The following is a 12,204-nucleotide window of genomic DNA, read 5'->3' on the forward strand; positions in this document are numbered from 1 at the left end:
TCAGAAATGGCTGTGTATTATGATGCTAAGCACTTTATATACATAGTCTAAATTTGTTCGCAGCTTGAGGCTCTAGCCCTAAATGCGCCTTACCCTTCTGATGGGTATTGGTCTGTTCATGAAGTTCCGGACTTTGATGGTGTTCCTCCATTTAACCATGTTTGCTTCTGGGAAGTGTGTCAGTGTCGGGTTGATTTTGTAGATCTTCAGTGTCTCTATCAACCAGCTATAGTTGTTGTTCTGATTCTTGGGTTTTTAGGAGCATCAGCGACTAAGACCTTATTGCTCCTTGTATACTGTCTGTAGATTTCACGTGTTCTGAGGCTGATTTTCTGTTTGCTGGAAGAAAAACCAGAGTTTACGGGAGAAAATCCATACCAACCTCAAATGAGACCGACTCACTCTACCACGTTGTGAAAAACGCCTATAAACATTCCTACCATCATCGACAGAATTCGAACTCGGGTCTTTTCCAGCCGGTGTGGGGAGGACGACGATCCTACCAACTGTACTACCGATGAGGTCAAAAAACTATGGGGCATAGAGTCAATGACTTTGCAGTAGCCGATGTTAGCCGCGTACCGATTTGGGTGCTTCTTATAGGCTTGTTTCATAACTGCAGAGTCAATGGTCAACTGCTCCTTGCATCCTCTGCTCATCTGCTTACATCCCTTGTGCTGCTCGGCCATAATGTTCTGGCTCTCCAAATGATCTGATATCTTCTTCGTTATGCAGCTGGCCAGGACCTTGTACATTGTTGGAAGGCAGGTGATTGGTCTGTACTTTGCCGGGTTTGTGTTGTCTTTGTCCTTAGCCTTCAAGTAGGTGATTCCTTGAATTAGAGACTCTAGAATTGTATCAGGGCGCATTATTATCTGGGTGAACTGCTTCTCTATTTGCTTGTGTGTGCAAATGGACTTTTTGTACCTGTAGTTGTGGATGTTATCTATTCTTGGGGTTCTCCAACTGTTGGACTTCTTGATCGTCTGTTGTATATCTTCCTCCCGAACTGCTCCACTGGTTTCCCCAGAATTCCTCGAATACCTTCTGGTTTGGATGTTTGTTGCCTTCCTTCTCCTTTTGTCCGATTTTCCTGTACAAGGCTCTTTGGTTTTCATCACATGTCCTGTTGTCTGTTTTTCCTCCCTGTAACGGCGAAGTCTCTTGCTGAGTGCAAGGATTTCTGCTTGAGGGTGTCAAAGCATTCTTCGATCCTCTGATTATAGGTCTCGTGTTTGTTGTGGGTATTGTGTTTCTTGAGGAATGCCTTCATTTTTCTGATCGGCTGCTTACTTCTGTTACCCCGTTAGTATTGGGTCAGTTGGGCTATCTTCACTCTTTTTCTTCTGTCTTCTGCTGTAGCCTTCTTTCCCAGGCTGGTGGTTCACTCTTATCTCTTCTGTCTTCTGCTGTAGCCTTCTTTCACAGGCTGGTGGTTCCTTGTCTTCGCCTTTTATGTTATGTTGTTCTCTGGTTTCCCTTCCATCAATCCTGGTTGCTGTTACCGCGGCACAGTAAATGGCTGTGCGGATGGTGTCTAGTGTTACTTTGTTGTTGTTGATATAATCTGGTATTATTCGCTTACTGAGGTTGACTATGACTTGCTATAGGATTCTGTTGGATCTCTGCTTCGGTATGGTATGGATCTTTGTGGGTTCCATTCCTACAAATTCTCCTGGGGCTCTCTTCCACTCTTCTTCTATTCTGGATATTGCGATCTCGTCTCCTCCCGCTTCAGCTGCTCTAGGTTTTAGTTCTTGTACTTGCTGTTCCTCCTCTTGTTCTGGTTCCGTTGTGTCCATATTCCTTGTTGTTTATAGTAGGCTGCTGATATCCTGTTTGATTTTTCCAAGATTGCAGGAGCTATCAGGTGCTTCGTGGCGTGTTCCATTTCTGGTTCGCAATTCGCTGTTCGGTGACCTGAACAGTCGGGAACAGTTCCAACCACTTGGTATGTAGTTTCGTCCTGTATATTGTCATAACTCTCTCTAGCTTCATTACTTCATAGTACGCTCGCATGATGAACGTATTTATTTCGATGCTCTACTTCTTGCGTTGGCTTCTTCTTCCCTCCTGGGTGGTCACTAGCGCAATTGCGCAGGAAAAACTTCCAATTGGTTGGGCTGGTCTTGCTGTTACGTTGTTGTTATTATTGAGTTTTTGGAGCATCGGCAACTAAGACCATGTCGCTCAATGTATATTGTCTGAATATTGCATGTGTTCTGAGGTCGATTTTCTGTTTTGTTGGACGAAAAACCAGAGTTTCCGGGGGGGGGGACATGCTACCCCCCGCCTGAGACCGACTAACACTGCCAGGTTATAAAAAAGGCTCATAAAACTTCTTCCCGTCATCGACGGGATTCGAACTCAGGTCTTTTCCACCTGGTGTGGAGAGGACAACGATCCTACCTACTGTGCTACCTACGAGGGCGATGGTCTTGCCTCTCAGTTATGGTAGCCGTACAGGCGACAGTATCACTCTCTTCGGTTGGAGACAATCACCGACCTTCTGCCTAAGGCCTGAACTCAAGTGACTTTAACCTGCAGCACACTCGATGCATTATGTTCAATATTTCTACAAGAAAATAAAAAAAAATTCAAACTTATTAGGGCTGCCCTTAATTTCTTATATAAGCCCATATACATTGTGCTGCCACTTTATTAGATATACCCCTGCTGTGTACCCAAATGGTTTGTCCCACAACGTTGCAAGCCACATGACCACAGTTGTGGATATAAATGCAGAAGAACAACCTTTCTAGTATCAGTTAAGCGTACAAACCGTAGCAAGAATGGGGAAAAGGAGTCATTTAACGGACTTCGAACGTGGCATGGTAGTAGGTGCAAGACGTTCTGGACAAAGCATCTCTGAAATGGCAGTTCTGAATTTTTCACGCACCACGGTGTATCGATAATGGTGCAACGAACTGAAAACATCCCCTCAATGGCACTCCTGTGGAAGAAAATTTGTTGATGAGAGAGGTCATAGGAGGATGGCTAGAATTGTGCAAGCAAACAGACCGGCCACATTGTCGCACATCACATCAGAATACAACCTTGGTGAGCAGAACAAAATATCGCAACGGACCACTAGTCGCACTTTGTCGCAAATGAGTTACAACAGCCGACGGCCACATCGCGTACCTTTGTTATCAATGAAGAACAAGAGAGCACGCCTCCTGTGGGCACAGCAACACCAGCACTGGACTATCGAGGCTTGGAAAACAGTTGCTTGGTCTGACGAGTCGAAGTTCCTGGTGCATTATATCGATGGAAGGCTCAGAATTTGGCGAAAACAACATGAATCCATGGACCAGTCATGTCTGACTGTGCAAGGTGGTGGAGGTAGTGTTATGGTGTGGGAAATGTTTTCTTGCCACACGTTGGGTCCATTGATACCCATAGATTCACGTCTGAATGCCACATTGTACCTAAACATCGTTGCTGACCAAGTGCATCCGTTCATGTTGAGAGTTTATCCTCAGTCAGATGGTTACTTCCAGCAGGATAATGCGCCGGTGCACAAAGCCCGAATCACTATGGAATGGTTCCAGGAACATGACTTTTCTTTGCTGCAGTGGCCCTCTACGACCTCGGATCTCAATCTTATTGAATATCTTTGGGATGAGCTGGAAAAGGCTGTTCGCTGCAGGCCTGCGCCTCCGTCAAATCTCAAGGAACTGCGTGACACACTCATGTCTGCATGGTACTCCATTCCTGCACTACGTTTTCAGCATCTTGTTCAATCCATGCCTAGACGAATTCAGGCTGTTTTGAAGGCTAAAGGAGGCTCAACACGCTACTAGGTAGGTGTACCTATTAAAGTGGCAGCACAATGTATGTGTTATGTCTGTAAGTTGCGTGTGTTCTCTGGTCGATTTGCCTGTTTTGCTGGGCGAAAAAAACTCATTTTCTTGGGGAAAAACCTTGCTATCTACGCCTGAGACCAACTAACTCAGCCACAGAGTGAAAAGAGCCCATTAAAGTTCCTGGTGTCATCGACACGATTCGAATTCCGACATTTTCCATCCGGTGTGGGTAGGACGGTGACAATACCACTGTGCTACCGCATAGACAATATTTCTACAAAGTGTAAAGTGTTTTAATGTTTAGCAGCACCAGGAGTTTCTGCCACTCCGCGTTGCTTTCATTGTTGGTACCCCCTGTGAAGCCAAGAGATTTAAAAGTGAGTGGATTTTGTAAATGGGTAGTGTTGTGTATCGTTGTTCATCTGGCCATTTAGCCGCTGTACCCCTGATGAGGCCCAACGTTGCTCACGCTTTGCCCCTGGATTTATTGTCCTACATAGGGGTTTGTTCCGTCCGAAATTTTGAGTCCTACTTGGAGTGTGATCTCATCCAGGTTTACCAGAGTGCACTAGTTGTATTCATCGGAGTCTCTGTCAGTTGGAGAGGGGCAGTAGCATTCTCAGGTCTACAAGTCATCTTCATTCAGCTATGGTGGTACACCTGACTTATTTAGGTGGACATCGTGTGGTGGGTAATAGTTATGACAGCGACACCAGATGGTGCCACTCTCTGCTTCAGCCGTCACTTTGGCCTTGGGAAGGTAGGTCCAATGAAGTGACTTTGCGCGATTTTTTTCCGATTCGAGCCGGGGTTCGTGATATTGGTGGTCTAGCTTGGTAACCACTTGGCTTATTATTATTATTATTATTATTGCTCTTATATTATTTCTCTCTGATTGGGGGTTCCACCTCGTGACGGGTATTGCTACCAAGTACACAGGGTGGTTATTATTATGTCTGGTGTTACTGTTGGTCGAGGAACTCTCTGACTATCCTACGGGTGTTCAGGATTGCGACTTTCTGGAGTTCCTTGTAGGTGTTCGCTGTGAGACTTATTGCTGCTAGGCTGTTATGTAGGGTTTTTGGCACCATACCGGTGGTTGACACGATAATCGGGATGGTCGTTACTTGTTGCATATGCCACATCTCTTTCATCTCCTGTCTTAGGTTCGTGTAATTCCTTATTATTATTATTATTATTATTATTATTATTATTATTATTATTAATGAAATACAGACCATCCAGAGACGACAATGTGCTAGGAAGGTGTGTTATTTACAACCATGCGAGGTACCACACACAGGTTTCATGCTGACTCAACCCGAGATTTTTACGCAGAAGTTCACTTAAATACGGAGGTTTGAAATTATATACAAAATTGAAAATTAAATATACATAGTCTGACGTCATATAAATTATTTTTAGAAACGTATTCATTGATCAGGTGATTGTCCTTCACAGATTCATCAGGCGTTGATCTCCTTGTACTCTAACTGCTGAGTCTGCAGCATTCCCACGTATTTATAAGTCTCCCCCTGCCATGGCTCCGACCACTTTAGCAGTCTGTAGCTGGTAGTTTCTGGCGACTAATATCCCCTGTTGCAATTCGTGGGTCTTACATTTGTCTAGACTAGACCAAATTCCATCCTGATATCGTTCCTGAATTCTTCGGTGATCTGGAGTTTTACCATTTGCTTATGAAAGAAAGATGTTTTAGTGACTGTAATAATTGAGAAAAACCAGTCGAATCATTCCATCGTATTCATATTATTCCAATAATTAATCCGATTACGGAAAATCTTTAATTATGTCATTCGAATAATATAATCAAATTATATGGAAACATTTGAATACCAATTAGGCTTTGATTGCAAAGGCATATTGCAATGGCAACGGCGAAATTATTATCCTTTTAAAATAGGATTTTTAAATAATTTAGTTTTCTATTTAAGTTGTAATTTGCCGAATTTTTAATACAGCAAGTGGATAGATAATAATTACTAAAAGTAATCTTTCCAAGCAACTTGAGATATCCAATATGTATTTTGCTTATTTCTCTAGAAACACTCACCAAAGAAAAAGAAGTTACGATAAAGAACTATTAATTAATGAACCTGGATCTATTAACTAATGAAACCGGAACTATTAACTAATGAAAAGAGCAGTCGTACGAAGATAACAAATCTTGTGGTCTTTAAAGCAGCCTCAGTAGTCGAGCAGGTCAAGCCCCAGGCCCCAAGGTACAAAAAAGTACACGTGTATGAACAATTTAGTTACTGTCATAATTGAGAAAGGTCATTCGAATCATTTGTACCGAATTATTGAGTGATAGGGGTCAATCTCATGTGACTGTCAAATACGGCATACAGTTTTGTAAACTCCTCTGACCTTATATGCCAACCCAGGAGTATAAACAGAAAATTTATTTATTTACTTTTAAAAACTAAAAATAAATCACGTTCGAGCAGAATTGATTCCTAAGATATATAATTTCTAACAGTAATTTTCTGTCACGTATATTGTATAAAATCATTTGTACATGTAAAAATCTAAAATTTATAGTAATAACGGTTTTGATATTCCTTTCAGTGACTGTTTCAAAGATGGAATAGGTAAAATGCCTTAATTGTGAATATTTTAACACTGCGTGACGTAATAGCATCATTTGACGTAATCGTGTTACGTCATATGACGTATTATAATACAGAATGAGTGAAAATTCTCGCACTTTTTAATTATTAATTTTTCAATTGTTTTTTTAATAAAGAACAAAAATATACGTTATTAAAATGAAAAATTAAAAGTTTAATTTAAAAAATTAAATTATTATATAATGAACTATAAAAATTACAGTACAATAATAAATATAATAATAATTAAAATTCATCGTTATTAAAAATAACTCGCTAATAAATTTGCAAGAATTTCCAATGGCTCTGTTTGACAAATGGTTAGATAAAAATTGGAATATCGTCTAAATAAATAAATTTCACGATTTTCAGTGGTTTTATTACAAAAATTTCATGTAATAGTATATATATGAAAGTATTGTGGATACAACAGTGAATAAGGCAGAGAATTTCGGGAATAAAAGAAGAAATATATCAGATTTTTTTTATTATTTTTGCGTCTTTTAAAAATAGTTGATAAAATATACGTTCGTATTAACGAGATATGCTTTGCTCTGTAAATTAGGATTTTTTTTATGTCCTTTGCCACGAAAAATGCAAGACAAAAAAAGCAAGACAAAAAATGCAAGACAAAAAAAAAATTCAGACAGCTTAGCTTAGACAAATTAAGAGATGTTTACCACACTTTTGACAACTTGCACTTATAACAGTTGAACTCATCGCAATTTTTTCATGTGAATTCCAAAATAAATACGTATTTTAATTAGGGAAGTTAATTACAGAAAATAATCTTCGTATAAATACCATATTTGAAGAAATACTGCTATGATATAAGTTATTTTTTTTTTTTTTTTTTTGTGTGTTGATACAAAAATAAATACGAATAAATATTATATTTTCTACCAAGGCAAGCCAGATTATATAGGCTTAGTATATATGGCCACGAAGTGCAGCCAGTACACTTCGTGGCATGGATTCCACTAGGTTTCTGGGAGAGTCTAGCACCAGACTGCAACGTTCTTCCATCAGAATATTTTTCAGCTTCTGGATTGGGTTTGCAGAGAACTGCGACATATCCCAGACATTCTCAATTGGATTCAGACCTGGAGAATTAGGCAGCCTGCCTAATTCTCCAGGTCTGAGAATCCAATTGATAATCTGAAAATCGGAACGATCAACCTATCTTCCCTTTGACTATATCGACTAAGAAGCCCAAGAAAAGCGTAGTATTTATCTGATGGCAAGAAACTTTTGATCATACCATGTGACAACTTACGTACATTAATTTACGTACAGCATATCGTACATTTAATTATCCGTTGACGCCAAAGGTAAAAGGTTTTAGACAGTGAGTGTAAGATACAATAAATTCTTGTTTTACAAGTCAAAAATGAAAGGTATTGTCATCAAGTACAGACAAGGTGACTACACCAAAGCCATCACGAAGTTGCTGCTGCATTGTCAAATAGAAATGTAATTACCGTGATTCAACTGGAAGTCAGTCGGTAACACAATGCTTTGTCTGGTGTCGCGTATACGTATTTGGTTTCGTTTTTAAAGCTGTCTGCATCTGCCAATCTTCCCGTTTGGATGTACGATGCTTGATAATCCGAGGTAAACAAGAGTTCGGCCAAATCGGATTATTACGGAACAATGAAATAAATAAAATTACAAAAAATAAACAGTTATCCAAAACAAACACGAAATTGCATTCTTTTTTTTGTACTTTAGTTCTGTTGTCAATGCAGTACTCAACTTCTTAAACAAATAGCAGATTCTAACCTTTTGCGATTCTATTTGTTTGAAAGTAGAACCATAAGGCAACTGGTGGTGAAGTGAAGTTCGTTCTGAGATTAGCACTAAGACCATTGAATTTACTAGACAGTTTAAATCATGCCCACCACAGAAATACAAGAAAGATCGACAAAGTCCTACTTTTTATAATTCTAAAAAGGTGAAATTGAAATTCGAATTTCCAACAGCCGCCTAATCCTCCAGATCTGAATCCAATTGAGAATGTCTGAAATACACTACCCTACCATTAACATCCGGACACCTGCCTTTAGAGAGAGAAAAAAAAAGAAGAGCTTTTATTGTGCCATTTAATGTTTTGTGCTGAAACCTTTTGCTTTTACGACGGCCTTCAGTCTTCGCGGCATACTCTCAACCAGCTTTTTATAAATGTCAGGTGATATGTTCCTCCACTCGGCCACTCTTTAACGCAGCCACCAGTTCGGCCTTGTTCTTTGGGCGAACTCGATGTGCACGTACCCGACGATCCAATACATCCCAAAGATGCTCGATAGGGTTCAGATGAGGACTCTGGGCTGGCCAATCCAACTTTTCCACACCCATGTCCTCAAACCACTCTATTCCGATCCGAGCATTGTGGCGTGGCGCGTTGTCTTGCTGATACAGGTATGGGCCCTTCCCGAGGTATTGCCATAATTTTGGAAGTGCATAATTGCCCAGGCTGTCCTGGTATTGTGGCAATTCATGCCACAAAGTGTACGGATTATAATTCGGGTAAAAGTACCCTGTGTAACCCGTTGCCTTACTAGATATTAAATAAAGGTTTGAAATTTTTTGGCCAGTGAGTGTAGCTAACTGAGAAAAGCCACTCTTCTCTGTATATTCGTACGACATATATTTCTCGTTTGTCCATTTTTGCCCATTGCATGAGAAATTGATCCGGTACCAGTCTTTACGAGAATATCATATTACTTTGTGGTATTTTAAGTTTGCTAATCTACTTTACCTAGAGAATTCACGGAGAAGGCAATAACAATTTTATCTCTGCAAGTAGCACAAAGCCGAAGAAATACACAATAAAACTACAAAAGTCATGTTAAGAGGACGTAATCCGAAACTCTTTGAAATGCATAAGAAGCGAAGCCTTTTTATAAATTTTTCTTTTATTCTGAGGTAACGCAGATCCCGGTTTCATTATTCTTTCTAATGTATAATTCAGTAGTCGACAGAAAACATTCAACGAAACAAGTCAAAAAGGAAGACAGAGAAAAGAACATTTGAATGTCCAATGTTTCTGGGTACCATTACAGATGTTTCGGTAATTGTGGTGAGACTCCTGCATGTGTTGCAAAGGAATTTGAATGAAGTTGGCTTCAAGGACAATAGAGCTCGGTTACCAGAATCTATATAGATGTTAATGAGGAACGTAAGGAGGAGGAACAGTGAAGTGATGTGAAAGAGATGGAGATTAGGACTAGGGATTTGTGTTGTTCGATACAGACGCATTGGGTTCTGTCAACATCAGTCTTCGCTGAATTTTCAGAACATGCACAACTACATTAGTGGGACATTTGCGCTTATTAAATTTCAATGTGGCATTTCTATTTATGATAACACCTTTGAGATTTGAAAGGTTGATGGAAATGTAGGAACTCCATTGGAGAAGCAAGAATATACCTGGATGTTTCGTATTAAAGTTTGAAAGGAATATTGACCATTGCTAACGTATCATACAAACAAATTACTCGTACATTTCGGTTATCAAGTCTCCATGGTTTCTCAGAGACGAATTCTGTGTAATATATACTACCATACCAAAAGTCAAAGAGCACATCAGTCACACAAGAAAGTGTGTGCGATTATGAAATGTCCAAATAATTTAACCAGGGATTAGCCTGCAGTTCGTTTCAACTGAGATCTTTCCCTGTGCTTATTGTTTCAGACGGGGAACGAGCTTTTCACGTTTTTAAATGCCAATTTAAAAATGCTAAATAGTTTACGGAAAAGAGAAAAAAAATTTAACCCAGTTAGGTATGAAATATTATCTGGCAGAGTTGATGCCTCTCGAAACGCTTGTAATACTCCCTCTCTTGAGACTGTTATTATCTCTAGAGAGCCTTCTGGGGCTCATTGAAGCAGCCAATTAAGGTCAAAGGGAAAAAAAAAAACACTATTAATTCCTTTGAATAAATATATCGATATCGGCATGTATTAAGCACCAACCCAACTAAGGCTATGAAGCGTCAATATCATTAATCTCTGTAATTGCGTATATATTTCAGTAACTTTGTTGTTTTCTGAGGTTTTATTTCCAAAAAGCCCGAATTTTCGGAGATAAAACTGTGTAATCATGCTTGAGACCGACTAACTCGGCCAGTTGTGAGTTAGTCAAAAAATTCTGTGGATCTATCATTAGAATCACAATGAATGAATAGGGACTGTCCAGGAGGTCCCTTCTTCCATACTATAAAGATGTCTTTCTCCCGATTGTAAGCTACATGGCCGGTTCCTGGTTCCATCGCGTCGGGCTGGTGAAGATGAGGGAAAAACTGGACTCAATACAACGATTTATGTTGTTAGTTGTCAATAGAATCTGCAAAACGGTTTCCATCCCTGCTCTGTAGGTCATAGCTGAAGTCATCCCTTTAGACCTGTTTGCGACCTTCCGCGGACTGGTTTTTTCGGATTAGAAAGAAAATCCCGTCCACGTTACTCGACATTGAGTTCAATCTGGAGGCGGATCCAAAAGCGAAAACCCGCATCTATAATGACGTACTGAACATTTGGCACACTCGGTGGGACACCTCCTCCCTTCGCACAACCACAAGAAAATTTCTACCTGAAGTCATTTCCTGCTTCCAAGTCAGTCAGTCATCTAGTTGCAATAAAGACTCTCTCTCTCTCTCTCTCGCTCTTTTTTTTTTTTTTTTTTTTTTTCGCCAAAGCAACTAAAGCCATGAGGCGCCAGTGCATTTTGTTGTAAACTGCGCATACTCTATGGTCGGTTTGCCAGTGTTCTTGTATTTTTAAATTTTTAAGTAATTTTATTTCTTGGTTTCTGAAATGTTTCGTGAAGTCCATTCATCGATCTCTTGACGGACATAAATAAATCTGTGAATAACTTCTTTGTATGTGAACTTCCATGTGGTTGACTGCAGAAAACGTACACTGCTTATTTTCGTTTAATATCAGACTCGATACGACTTGAAAACAAAACGAATTAAAAACAGAGAGAGAGAGAGAGAGAGAAAAGGAACTTTTTATAAAGTTGATTTCTTGTCTCGCAATCCCAACTTAACTTCATAGGTTTACGTGAATGTTTTTTTTTTTTTTTTTTTATGTCACACCGAACGTCTTCCATTGGAAATAATTCAACGATGGAGTTCGCAAGGAATGAGAGAATTTACATATAAATGAAAAAGAAATGACTATCTCTGTATATTGAGCGAATTTCTATTCTTCTTAAATGGACTAAGTCTTAGCTACAAACCTAACAAGAACATTTGAAAGTACGGGCACTTCTACAGATAAATACGCACGTAAGTCTGGAATATTTTAACTTTATTTATTTTTCTTTCTTTCATTATTCAAGCAGCATTACACTTTCATAGCTTCCTATTCTATTTGCATGCCATTATTTGCCCTTCTTCCTCTTTTCTCGCTCTGATCATTGATTTTCATTAAGGTTCTGTTCATTTTTTTTTCTCTTTCTTTCAATCTGTACTTGTCTCGCCGTTTCTTCTAATGCAAATTTACAATGGATTCGTGTTTGATACCAAATGTCTGCTTTTCGTCCTGATAGAAAGAACAAACAAAACGCAAATAGGATTGCGAAAAGATTAAATAGATATTGTTTCAATAAACACAACACTCATCAGCACTAACTTCATTTACCATTGATTGGAGATGAAATTTGAACTGCTTACAATACTCCCTCCAGTATTATTTGACTTTTGTTGATTTTCCTATAAAAATAAAAATGAATAAATAAAATAAAAAGTGAGCATTACTGC

The sequence above is a fragment of the Mastigoproctus giganteus genome, chromosome 8 (genome assembly GCF_048544385.1).
Source record: "Mastigoproctus giganteus isolate SK-2022 chromosome 8, ASM4854438v1, whole genome shotgun sequence".
NCBI classification, from domain to species: Eukaryota; Metazoa; Arthropoda; class Arachnida; order Uropygi; family Thelyphonidae; genus Mastigoproctus; species Mastigoproctus giganteus.